We start from the raw sequence: 13,826 nt of genomic DNA on the forward strand, positions 1-13,826 counted from the left end.
CACTTTAATCTTCTCTTGGAAAGCTCTTCTCCTTTGGATTCTCTGATATCAGTGCTATGGTCTGAATGTTTGTGACTGCCTCCCATTCCCCTACACCACCACCAAATTCTTACGTCGAAATCTGAACCCCAAAAGTGATAGTATTAGGAGACAAGGCCTTTGAGAAGTTATTAAGTCATGGGGGCAGAGTCCTCATGAATGGAATTAGGGTCCTGATAAAAAAGACTCCAGGCCAGGTGCAGTGGCTCTCACCTGCAATCCCAGCACTTGGGGAAGTCGAGGCAAGTGAATCACTTGAGGTCAGGAGTTCGAAACCAGCTTGGCCAACATGGCGAAACCCCATCTCTACTAAAAATACAAAAATTAGCCAGACATGGTGGCGCATGCCTGTAATCCCAGCTACTCTGAGGCTGAGACAGGAGAATTGCTTGAACCCGGGAGGTGGGGGTTGCCGTAAGCTGAGATCGAGCCTCTGCACTCCAGCCTAGGCAACAGAGTGAGACTCCATTAAAAAAGAGAGAGAGAGAGAGAGAAAGACTCCAGAGAACTTTCTTGTTCCTTCTGCCAGGTGAGGAAATAGCGAGAAGACTGCCATCACCAACCTCACCAGACACCAAATCTGCTGGTGCCTTAATCTTTGACTTCCTAGGCTCTATAACCATGGGAAATAAATTTCTATTGTTTAAAGTTACCCAGGTGGCTGGGTGCAGTGGCTCACGCCTGTAATCCCAACAGTTTGGGAGGCCAAGGCAGGCTGATCCCTTGAGCCCAGGAGTTTGAGATCAGCTTGGGAAACATGACAAAACCCCATCTCTACTAAAAAAAACAAAAAATTAGCCGGGCTGGTAGCCCATGCCTGTAGTCCCAGCTATTCAGCAGGCTGAGGTGGGAGGATCACAAGGAGGTCAAGGTTACAGTGAGCTATGATCACTCCACTACACTATAGCTTGGGTGACAAAGCAAGACCTTGTCTCTAAAAAAAATTATATAGGGCTCGGCGCAGTGGCTCACGCCTGTAATCCTAGCACTTTGGGAGGCCGAGGCGGGTGGGTCACGAGTTCAGGAGTTCAAGACCAACCTGGCCAACATAGTGAAACCCCGTCTCTACTAAAAATACAAAAAAAAATTAGCTGGGCATAGTGGTGGGTGCCTGTAATCCCAGTTCCTTTGGAGGCTGAGGCAGGATAATCACTTGAACCTGGGAGGCAGAGGTTGCAATGAGCCAAGATCACACCACTGCACTCCAGCCTGGGCAACAGCGCAAGACTCCGTCTCTAAATAAATAAATAAATAAATAAATAAATAAATAAATAAAGCTACCCAGTTTATGGTATTTTGCTGTAGCCCTAACGGACTAAGACAGCAAGGTTCTCTTGATTCCTCTGACTGACTCTCTGTATTTCTTCTTTATCTCTGTATGGCTAGATTTCCCTTCTTTAACTCCCCATTGTAGCTATCTCCTAAAATTCAGTCTCCATTTTTCAGTCTTTCTACTACATGCATCCTTGTCTTATCTACTACTATGCTATCCTAAAGTCTTTTAATTGGTGGCATAGTTATACTTTCTTTGAATGTTGTTGTTGTATAGAACACTAACATGTGTAGCTGAAGACAAAATATTATACACAATGTATTGGTGAGGATGCACCCCATTCAAGTTGGTGATCAATTCAAAGGATGCTTTCATTTTGGAGTGAAAGAGGGTATTCTTACTTAGGGTATATATAAACAGAGCATTCTGAGAGAGGAAAACTGAGGATTATCTAAGGATGAGATTGTGCAGAGTTTAATTATGACTGAAGACATTTCTAAACTAGTTCAATTAAGAGAGCATTAACTTAAAGGGAAAATTATATTAAAATTGAATAGCTAACCTTGGGGCACACTATGCTAGGTGCTAATTTACATATATTAAAAAGGCAGTTGTATTGGAGCCAATTAAAGCTATTTCTAGAGAATTCATCACAGAGGTTAAAAGTGTATTATTTATTTCACACATTTTCTTTAATAAAAATTTAATTCATTTAATATTACCTATGCTTATTTTGCTACATTTTTTAAATTAACATTTTTATCTACAAGCTTTAAGATTCTGTTTATATAAATTTTTTAGAATCTAAAGTACAGGTAAAAATTACACATTTATAAGATTACCAAATTTTCAGTGATTCCTATCAGATAGTTGGTTTATTCTGGCACTTGCTGTCAGCAAATTCTCACAGCCAAAGTAAAACATTGATTTGTTTCAAGGATTGGAGGATGGCTGATAATGAAGTATAGCTTTAAAAAAGTGAATTATTTAAAAAATTATTTTACCCGGTTTCAGGAAATTTTACTGTCAAAAAAAGTAAGCCCCCAATGCAATAAGTGATGTTAAAGATGTTGGCCCTTCTAATGGATTCCCTTTCCAGCTTTCTCATTTCTGCCAAAAGTGTCGTTATTTTCCTAGTCCACAGGCTCAACACCTTAGAGACTCCTTTGCCTTTGCCCACTCCTTACTTACTGATTTTCAGCTTGTGTACAGTTATTATTCATTTTCCTTCTCTATTTTCAGAGCCACTATCTGGTCTAGGACATGCATGCTGCACATGGATAATGGCATGGCTTCTGTACTGATCCTCTGGCTCCCTGTCTCTCACTCCTTCAGTTATTTCTCACCAGATGGGGAATTTTTTGTGAATACATGACTACTCAGTTGGAGAGTGCTCAAAGGCTTTCTGTTGACAGTGCTGTGGTTTGAATGCTCCCTCAAAAACTCATGTTAAAATTTAATGGTGACAATAAGAGGTAGGATCTTTAACAAGTGATTAGGTTATGAGGGCTCTGCCTTCATGAATGAATTAACGAATTATTGTGGGATTAGTTATCTCAGGAGTGTATTCCTCATGAAAGGATGTTTATCCCCCATCCTCTGTCTTGCACACTCACTTGCACTTCTGTCATGGAATGACACAGCACGAAGGTACCCTTGGACTTTCCAGCCTCCAGAACCATAAGCCAAATAAACTATCCTTTATGAGTTACCCAGTCTGTAGCATTCTATTACAGCAAAAGAAAATGGACTAAGACAGCTCGTCATACAAAATCAAGCTGAGAACCCGGGCTTTGGTTTCTTCCATTGTAAAATGGCCATGCTGGTCTTAAGGAGTGGTTTTCAAATACTTCAGCAGCACAAAACATAAAACAGATGAAAAACAGAGCCACTCATATTAAAGTACACAAAGGAACCAAATCCTACCCACTCCCACCATTGCCCCTTCCTCATCTAAAGGACTTGCAGTTTCAGAGTTGCCAGAACTTCCATTTTTCAAAAGAAACTAGAATTCTGAATCTTCCTTTTAAAATCTAGAGGTTTTTTTAAACATTGGTAACTGTGATGGTGGATTGTATGTGTCACCTAGACTATGGTGGCAAGTTAGTCAAACACTGATCTAGATGTTGCTGTGAAGGTATTCTGTAGATGTGGGTAACATCTAAAATTGACTGACTTTTAGCAAAGGAGATTATCCTCAATAATGTGGGAAGGCCTCATCCGATCAGTTAAGGGCCTTGAGAGCAGAACACTGAGGTTTCCAGAGAAGAGGGAATAAAGAATTCTGACTCAAGGCTATAACACAAAAATCATATCTGAATTTCTAGCTGGTTGATTTGCCCTACAGATTTCAAACTTGCCAGCTTTCAAAATCACATGAACCAATTCCTTAAAAATCATTTTTTCTCTCCCTCTCTCTAAATACACACACACGTATACGTATGTATATATGTATTCTCTATGTGTATATACGCATGCTTTCTGTACACATAAAAACATATGTACACACATATATACATACATATATAGACATATATTCTACTGGTTTTGTTCCTCTGAAGAACCCTCACTGATAAAGTAGCCAACTCAAATTTTTGTGAAACTAACTCTGTGTAGGCCAAACAAAACACATACATGGTCACAGATCCTGCCCCAAGCCACCAGTTTATAGCCTCAGTCCCCCCACAATCCAACCCATCTCCTCAGGCATTAATGTTCACCCACACATTCCTACCACTGTACCCCTGTCTGTACCAGGGAAGCCTTTCCCATGTACCAGGGAAGCCTTTCCCTGGGCAAATCCATTGCTTCCTAAATGTACGAGCCAAGAGCCAAATAAACTTCAAGGCTCTTCTCTTTCAGGAAGATTCTATAATAATTTGACGCCATGATGATTTCCACACATTACTTTTAGTTTCTTCTACATTTAGCATTCATAGATTCTACGTGATACTTTATACTATGTTTATTTTTTATTTATTTATTTTTTGAGACAGGGTCTCATTCTGTTGCCCAGGCTGGAGTATAGTGGTGTAACATTGGCTCACTGCAGCCTCAACCACCTGGGCTCAAGCAATCCTCCCACCTCACCCTCCTAAATAGCTGGGACCACAGTCACATGCCACCATGCCAGGCTAATTTTTGTGTTCATTGTAGAGACAGGATTTTGCCATGTTGCCCAGGCTGGTATCAAACTCCTTAGCTCAAGCAATCCACCTGCCTCAGCCTCCCAAAGTGCTGGGATTACAGGTATGAGTCACCACACCCAGCCTTATGCTACATTTATAATCTTTTTAAATTGCTCTCAAAATATTATTGACTTTGTCTCTCAAATAATAACAAAGATCTAACCTGTAGAGATTGTCTGCCATCATTCAGCAACTTGTAATGAAAACAAATTGCTCTAGAAATTAGAAGACATGAGTTCCAATCTAAACTCTGCTATGAGTTTAAGGCAGAGTGACCTTGAGAAGGTCACTAACCATCTCTTGGCTGGAGTTCCCTCATCTGTAAACCAAGATGGAGCTAGTTAACGGCTAAACATATTTATTGGTTACCCTGTGTCAGACTTTGTTCTACAAGTTTTGCATATATTCATTCAGTTAATCTTAGAATTTTATGAGGAGGTACTATTATATAGAATAAACGAAGATGCAGAAATGTGAAGTTACTTGTCCAAGGCAGGCTTGCAAGCAATGGAACCAGGATTTGGATCCAGGCAGTCTGGTTCCTGAGTCCATGTTCCTAACCATTACATTAAACAGACTCATAATGCATGCTGCATAATTCCAAGCAGCTCTAAAGTTCAGTAATACTACTTTTAAAATCACCTTCAGTATGCTCTTTATTATAAACATAAGGACTCAATAAACGTTTGCTAAAATAAGTCAACTACTTAATTTCAGGTTTGTTACCATGATGACCTGTCAGGTTGCTTAAGCATGGTGGACTAGATTTGACTGAGACCATTTTCACAGGTCACCAGTTATATTAGTCCGCTTTCATGCTGCTGATAAAGACATACCCAAGACTGGGCAATTTATAAAGAAAAAGAGGTTTCATGGACTCACAGTTCCATGTGGCTGGGGAGGCCTTGCAATCATGGTGGCAGGCGAAAGGCAGGCATATCTTACATGGTGAAAGGCAAAAGGCATGTCTCACATGGTGGCAGACAAGACAGGACGAAGTGAAAGGGGTTTCCCCTTACAAAACCATCAGATCTCATGAGACTTATTCACTACCACAAGAACAGTATGAGGGAAACTGCCCCCATGATTCAATTATCTCCTATGAGGTCTCTCCTACAACACATGGGAATTATGGGAGCTACAATTCTAGATGAGATTTGGGTGAGGACACAGCCAAACCATATCACCAGTGATAGGTTCTAATCTGAAGGACATTCAAGCACTGACTTGGCCATGAAATGCCTGTCTACATTTCATCCTATATTCAGACTTTAAGTTACTTATGGGTCAGCTTTTATCAAACATCATTTGTTTCTTGTAAAGTAAGATATGAAGATATTCCCAGAATTTGTTTCTATTGCAAGTCCTTTGAAAATTATTACATGCTACTACTGATCATATAGTTGGTGCCAAAATAGGCAGTTTCAGCTGATGACACAACCCGAGAATATAAGAGGTAGCTTTTGCCAATAGGAGCAGAAGCAGTGACCTTAAAAGATGAGAGTTAACCTGGGTATGGCAGATGCTGTCAATAAACCTCTCATATCCCCCTCTCCCCATGTAGAAGTCTTCAGAAAACAGTACCCACAAATACCAACAGATTCCGACTTAAGGCACCTGTATCTGTCTACCCAATGGCATGTTCAGTCCAAGCTTAGGAGAGACCAGAAGTGCCCAAGAATTAATATGCACAGGAGAAACCCCCAACCAATGAAGAATAAATAATCAACTTCCTTCTCCCTCAACAGGCCAGTTTGGAGGCATGTTCCACCTATTTTCTTAGAGGATACCAGAGGAATTGAGTCCTCATGCCCAGAGTAGTCATCAATATATCCGTTATTGACTTCCCCCTTCTCTGTCTCACCATCTCATTCTTTCACCAGGCTTCCTGGGATTATTTCCCAAATAAATGATTTGCATTCAAATCCTTACCTCAATTTTGGAATCCATCATTTTTAAGGAATTTAAACTGAGACACTGAACTTTCTATTCCATGTTTGTTCATTCCTGTATCTCAGTTTTAGGAGCTGAGATCTTCAAATCAATATGGCATCATACCGCCCATATCAGCCATCTAATAGTGCTTTGAGTTTGCCACTTGGGGAAGCCACCAATTGTGCATGACAATGCTTTGCAAGATTGTATAAATGTACATTGAACACACACACACAAAGCAAAATAATTTAGAGCAACATTTACCAAAATACATTCCGAGGAACAGTAATTTCCACAGAATTTTTAATAAATTTTACTTGAAAAACCACCCTAATGTCAAATAAATTTTGGAAATGATAGGTTACAGAATGAGGGATATTATATATACCATGATACTGTTGTGCAAAGAAAAAATCACATCTATTTTCTATACCTGATCTCATCTTCTTTCAGGGCCTTCATTCCCACCAACAGGAAAAAAATTAAACTTTCCATTTAAGAGTACCTCAGTGTTACCAATTTTGAAATGGTCTCTTTGGAGGTAAATATTTAGCTAAGTCAAAGTTCAAACTCCTGGCCAGGTGTGGCGGCTCACGCCTGTAATCCCAACACTTTGGGAGGCCAAGATGAGTGGATTGCTTAAGGCCAGAAGTTCAAAACCAGCCTGGCCAACATGGGGAAATCTTGGTTTTACTAAAAATACAAAAAAAAAAAAAAAAAAAAAAAAAAAGAGCCAGGCATGGTGGCACACACCTGTAATCCCAGCTGCTTGGGAGGCTAAGGCACCTCAGAGGCAGAGATTGCAGTGAGTCGAGATCACACCACTGCACTCCAGCCCGGGTGACAGAGCGAGACTCTGTCTCAAAACAAAAACAAAAAGTTCAAACTCCCTATCAGAGCTTTTTCTCCCCTCTTGAAGGGTGTCACCACCAGCACCATCTCAAGGTGGCTTCTGGGCACAGAGTTGAGTATAAACATATCCTCATGGCAGATGGAAGACAAGGAGGGCACTCTGCTCCATGTGCTGTCCTCTGGATGGCCCTCTATGCCCTTTGCTAAGGCAGACCCATCTGCCCACCATAATTACCTAGAGAGATTGTTAAGAATACAGATCCCCCAAGTCCTTTCTCTGGATATTTTGATTCAGGGAAATTGGAGGGAAACCTAGGAGCCTGAGTTTTTAACAAGTTTCCCAGAGGGTTTTGATGTAGCCAGGACATAAACTGGCATTTGTGAACCATTAGTATACCCCACCCTGTTTCCTACCAAGCTTTGAACTTCATTCTGTACTATGAAATAGACTCATAACCCATTATTTCACATTAAGTTGTATATACATGGTTTAGTATTTTCATCATCTTTATTCATTTTGAGGCATACAGGGCAAAGAATATAAGGTATTCACAGTGAATCTTGGCACTATTAGCAAACATACTGATACTGCAATTTAAATACGGTAATCACAGAATTTTCAAAACAGAACTGAGGAGACAAAAGGAGAAACAGGATCATGTGGTATTAATTCTGGTTATTTCAATACCATTAAGAAGGAGAAGGTTCTAAGAAAAGCCACATAAAATCCCTGTGGGAAAGGAGTAGCAGTTTCATAAAGAAAGACAAAAAGATTTAAACATAATTTACTTTTACTAAAAAACACATCTAAAACCCTGAAAATTTATCTCATTTAAAAGCTGCTGATAAAAGAAATTTGCTAATATTTTTCTATAATTTTGTACCTTAAACATTACAATAAATTATTAGTTGTCTCTCTGGTATTTGTATAATAAAGGAGTTCATAATATCATACTTTTGAAGCATTTTTAAATTAAATATTACATTTAATGAATAAATAGAATTTTTTATATCACTTAAAGTTGATTTCAACTAAATTTCCACCCCCAAGAAATCCTTACATTTCAAATCCTATCAAGTGAAATTTAACCTTATAAAAATCTGATCCAAAATATGTCAGCCTATTTTTTCAAGAATAATCTTTTGTATCAATGAGAACATATTAAATTGGACAATGGTTACAAACAACTCCAAGATTTCAACAGCTTCACTCGCCAAAGGTGTATTTCTTGCCCATATACATGTCCCACGTGGGTCAGCTGGGGGTTCTACTGACCCCAGTCTCTCAGGGGCCAGGTAGACACAGTTCCATCACAAGTGCTTCCATGGCAAATTGTGACAAATTTCTGCTCACATTTCACTGGTCAAAGTAAATCAAATCATCACCCCTAATTTCAAAGGGTGGGAAAATATAGTCTTACCTCCTGCCTTCTTACAGGAGGAGAATTGGAGTACGCACGACCAGCCCTATTGACTACCACACTTGCCTTTGCTTTTTTATTTCCCTTGGACCTTGGCACCATGTAATAATCCACACTATCCCCCTGTCTGAGACTCCTATTATCAATCCAACAAATTTATATTATCATACCACCAACAACAAACATTGAATTCTTTTAGAACTATCACATTAAAGCAAAGTTTCCTTTCTTTTTCTTAAAAGCAATATGTCTAGTACATCTAATTTGGGTAGAGTCAGGGTACCACATGTAAGTTTTTTTAAAAAGAGTAGTTGGATCCAGGCGCAGTGGCTCACACCTGTAATCCCAGCACTTTGGGAGGCCGAGGAGGGTGGATCACCTGAGGTCAGGAGTTCAAGACCAGCCTGGCCAACATGGGGAAACCTCGTCTCTACTAAAAATATAAAAATTAGCCAGGGGTGGTGGGGGGGCGCCTGTAATCCCACCTACTCAGGAGATTGAGGCAGGAGAATCGCTTCAACCTGGGAGAAGGAGGTTGCAGTGAGCTGAGATCACGCCATTGCACTCCAGCCTGGGTGACAAGAGCAAAACTCCATCTCAAAAAAAAAAAGAGAAGTTGGTAGCCTGGCTGCGACAGAGATGACTAGTTATTCAGCAAAGACTGACCCTATGTCTCCACCCTATCCCTGCCCCCACCATACAGTAGAGTCACTGCTGAACTGCAACAGGAGCTGTCTTTCTCTGACCCCCATTCTCACAATAGGCAATGAAATGTTGATGGAAGCAGCATTTCCCACTGTCAGACCCAGCCCTAAACCTCCCACACCATCCTCCACTCTCATCTTCTGGCCTGGTATTGATGCCTGAGGCTTTCTTGAAAGCCACGTGTTGAAGAAGGCAGAGTCCCTGTCATCCCAGTCTCCAAATGACTATATTACACAGATTTTCCACCAGTCTCCCTCCCTGCTGACAGTACATACAAACCTATTACAAAAAATGGTTTCATTTTAAAGTTCACAAAAATAAACTTTTATTAAGATAAACTTTCATAGTGATAGGGTAGAAGAATAAATTGACAAAACACTTCAAAAGTGTGAATTTAGAAAGTTTCTGTGGGCTGGGTGCGGTGGCTCAAGGCTGCAATCCCAGCACTTTGGGAGGCTGAGGCGGGCAGATCACTTGAGGTCAGGAGTTCAAGACCAGCTTGGCCAACATGATGAAACCTCGTCTCTACTAAAAATACAAAAATTAGCCAGGCGTGGGGGCAGACGCCTGTAGTTCCAGCTACTTGGGAGTCTGAGATCTGAAAATCACTGGATCCTGGGAGGAGGAGGTTGCAGTGATCCAAGATCACACCACTGTACTCCAGTCTGGGTGACAGAACAAGACTCTGTCTCCAAAAAAAAAAGAAAAAAAAAACCATTTCTAGGGTTAGCCTTGACAATGACAAGTTCTAACAATGTAATCCCTTAGCTACCTATTAATTTCTCTTCATGTTATATGTATTCTCTGGGTTACCACACCGTCTGATTAGAACAGAATTTCCTGGCGAGTGAAGGAAGAACTGCATCGTTATAGAACAGTTTGGAAAAGGCAGCAGGGTAGGACTGCCAGTAACAAGTTTTGTAAAACCCTTTACTTATCACTTCCACTCAACATAGAGACAAGATATAATCATGACATCAATGATTGTCTAATGCTGGAAGGCTGTAATTCTAAGTGTGTCATGATAGAAGTAATTCATAACACATGCAATTAGATGCAGGATAGTACTTAAGTTTTATCATTCATAAAGTTATATTACGTATAGTATTTTTTGGCAAACATAATGCTATGGATTTGCCAAACCTATTTTCTTTTCCCTCTAGGCACACAGATAGGCTGTATTTCCCAGCCAATCCCATGGTTAGATGGGTCATGGTGACAGAGCTCTGGAAAATGGGCACAAAAATGTGAGCCATTCTCAGACTGAATGGAGAATTCAAGGCCCAAGGGAAAATCAGAACCACCAATTAGAAAGAGGCAGGTCTAGAATGAATGCTTAGAATAGCTTCTCTCCATCCAACCTGCATGGGACTATAGGATGAAAAAGAAATATGCCACTGAGATTTTGTTACAGTGATCAGTACAGTTAGCATAACCTAATGAATATGTTAAGACTATTGCATTTGTCTCAGAGAACTATGTCAAAGATTAAAACTGGCGGGGGTGGGGGTGGAATGTTAAGTATACTTGAATAGAGTCATGATTTTAAAAAGAAAGCAGAGGGTCTTTAGAGATGTACTGCATCCCCTCACCTACTCCCACTTCCACCCTGTTCAATTTGGTTCTTTGTAATTATTTCCCAATGTCTACAAATGAAGGCCATGTTTTTGCCACAGCATTCTCAGGAACACCATGCCTTGACCACAGCCCATCCTCCTTGGGCCTCCTCTCCATTCAAGGCTACTTAAGTGAATGAATTTCACTCTTCTGAACTTTGGCTGCCTCACACTATTCCCTCTCTGGAATGCTCTTTCCCCTCACCCCTGCCTAGCTAAATTGTTCTCTCTGCCACTTCTGCTGCGGCCTTTCTGCTGGAAGGCTCAGTTGGAAAGGGCAGCATCCTGCTGTGAATCCTGCAGCCCTTTCCCTGTACAGCCCTGAGGACACTTCTTACATGCCATGTTTTGTGATGATGACAGGTGCACATCTTCTCTGCCCTGCTAGGTTTCAAGTTCCGTGCGCACAGAAACTCCATGTGCCATTACATAAGACATTCAATAACAAATGCTAAATGAATGCATGAACACAATGCACTCATGGCATTCATTTATTGCATAAGTCAATGAATAATTGAATGGAATTCCACAACATCAGCTTGAATGGGAGACCCCTTTCCCTCCAAATGAGTCTGAATTACCCATGGATGGCCCCCAGCTAATATAAAGATGAAGCCACTATGGCAAGGGCAGAGTTTGTTAGAGGCAAACCCAACAATTCCAAACTGGGCTCCACTTGAAATATTAAAGTTCACATGGAAAGCAGTCTGCAAGAATGTAGCAGGAAAAGAGGGGTGGGGTGGGCGAGGAACACTCTTAATTGTTTAAGAAAGTATGGCCAGGTGCAGTGGCTTATGCCTGTAATCCCAGCACTTTGGGAGGCCAAGGCTGGAGGATTGCTTGAGGCCAGCAGTTTGAGACCAGCCTGGGCAACATAGTGAGACCCATCTCTATGACAAATTTAAGAATCAGCCGTGCGTGGTGGTGCACCACCTCTGGTCCCAGCTACTTGGGAGGCTGAGGTGGGAGAATTGGTTGAGCCAGGGAGATGGAGGCTGCAGTAAGCCCTGTTTGCACCACTGCACTCCAGCCTGGGAGACACAGTGAGACCCTGTCTTCAAAAAAAAAAAAAAAGGTATAGGAAGTAGCTTAAATCTTAGGCATTTTTGAGTACAAAGAACTTTAGGTAAAAGTAATGTTTGACATTCACACACAGAAAAGTGATCATTGAGTGCACAAGCTTTGTATGTGCCACGCTTCATGGACTTCCACAAACTCATCATAAGCTAGGCCGGCACCCCATCAAGAAACTACCAGCAACCCAGAAGCTCCTCCCCTTCAGGTTGTATATACCATTTTAATAGAAAAGGAGGCAAGAGGGGAGGAGGAGAGAATGAAAAAGACTCGAGGAATGGAGACAACACAGGCATCTATTTGAAAAGAAAATGAGAAACGCTACGGCAGGAGAGGGGCACACCCCAGAGAACTCCAGCACTCACTGAGACACACCCTGCAGGGCATTTCCCGATCTGCAGAAAATTCTCTCATGATTCAACAGATACACAAGATGGGTAATTCCAGAAAATGCGGGCTAAGTTTTGGAGGCAAAAAGATTCCTCCTAGGTATAGAGCAAGGCAGGTAGAAATCCCTCCCTGCCCTGCCCTAGGTCCCTGCAGGGGCATGTGCCACAGCCCTCAAGGTCCTTGTCTAGCCATCACAGAAGAAAGCAGTGCAGACGCCACTGGAATAAAGTTGATTTTTGCTTGGAAAGAAGAAGAAGGAGGTGCAGGGCCGTGGCCTCACAGCGACCCAGCTCACCCTCCTGGGGGTCAGGAAAGCACTTGGCTCCTGGCCAGCCCCACCACCCGCTTCCCAGCCCCAGCCTGCTCTGCTCCTGTGCCCTTTTTCTGAACCTGGAGAGGCGGGGCACCCTCTTGGCTTCCTTCCAGCTGGATGTGACTCCTGCCAGACTCAAAGCTGAGAACCCAGGGCTTTGGAAGGAACAATGTTCCCTAAGAAAGCCTGAGAAGCAGCTCCCATTATAATCTCACTTCCAGCCTCAGGACCAGCGATTTGAGAGCAGACTCCAACCAAGCTGGTCTATTCAGTCTTCCTCTCTCCTAGGACCCTCTGCTATGCTCTTGAGCAGGGAAAATCCTATGAAGGAAGGAAACAGATTTGGTTCGGAAACTATTCCCTTATTGCAACCAGCTTTGTCTCTGTCAGGATCATGGTGTGTGTGTGAGACAGTTAGGCAGGTGATTAGATGGGTGCATAGGTAGGTAGATAAAATTCCTTAGCAGCATGCAGGTAATTCTGAAGGCAGAGACTCAGGGATGGGTCTGGATGTCCATTCTATGTCAGAATTTCTTGCTCACAGGACATGGTACCGATAGTCTTTGGTCTTATATTTCAATCAATAATAGGAATGGAACAACAAAGAAAACTACTAAATTGGACCAAATAAGAGCTACAAAGGAGATGTTTCTAAAGCACTGTGGTTCCTTATAATGTCAAACTAGGTTACCTCCTAAGTTCCACACCCTACAGAGCATTTTCCTCCCAAGTTTCACATTGCAAGGTTTGAACAGGAGGCAGACTGGAGAGTTTTATGTTAGGTGGTTACATGGAAGGGAGGGGCTGTCTGGGTTTTGGTTAGTCTCGGAGGCTTTGGGAATATCACTCAGTATTCCCATTGCTTCCTGGAAATACAAAGGAATCCAATGGCTTCCAAAAAGAGAGACTCTATACAAACTAACCATTCCAACAACATTTATCGAGGCCCTAGCTTTGTATGTGGCAAGCACTGTGTTAAGCTCTGGGCAATACAGCAAGTGAATACAGAGCAGTCACTCA

The sequence above is a fragment of the Macaca fascicularis genome, chromosome 3, assembly GCF_037993035.2.
Source record: "Macaca fascicularis isolate 582-1 chromosome 3, T2T-MFA8v1.1".
In the NCBI taxonomy this organism is placed as follows: Eukaryota; Metazoa; Chordata; class Mammalia; order Primates; family Cercopithecidae; genus Macaca; species Macaca fascicularis.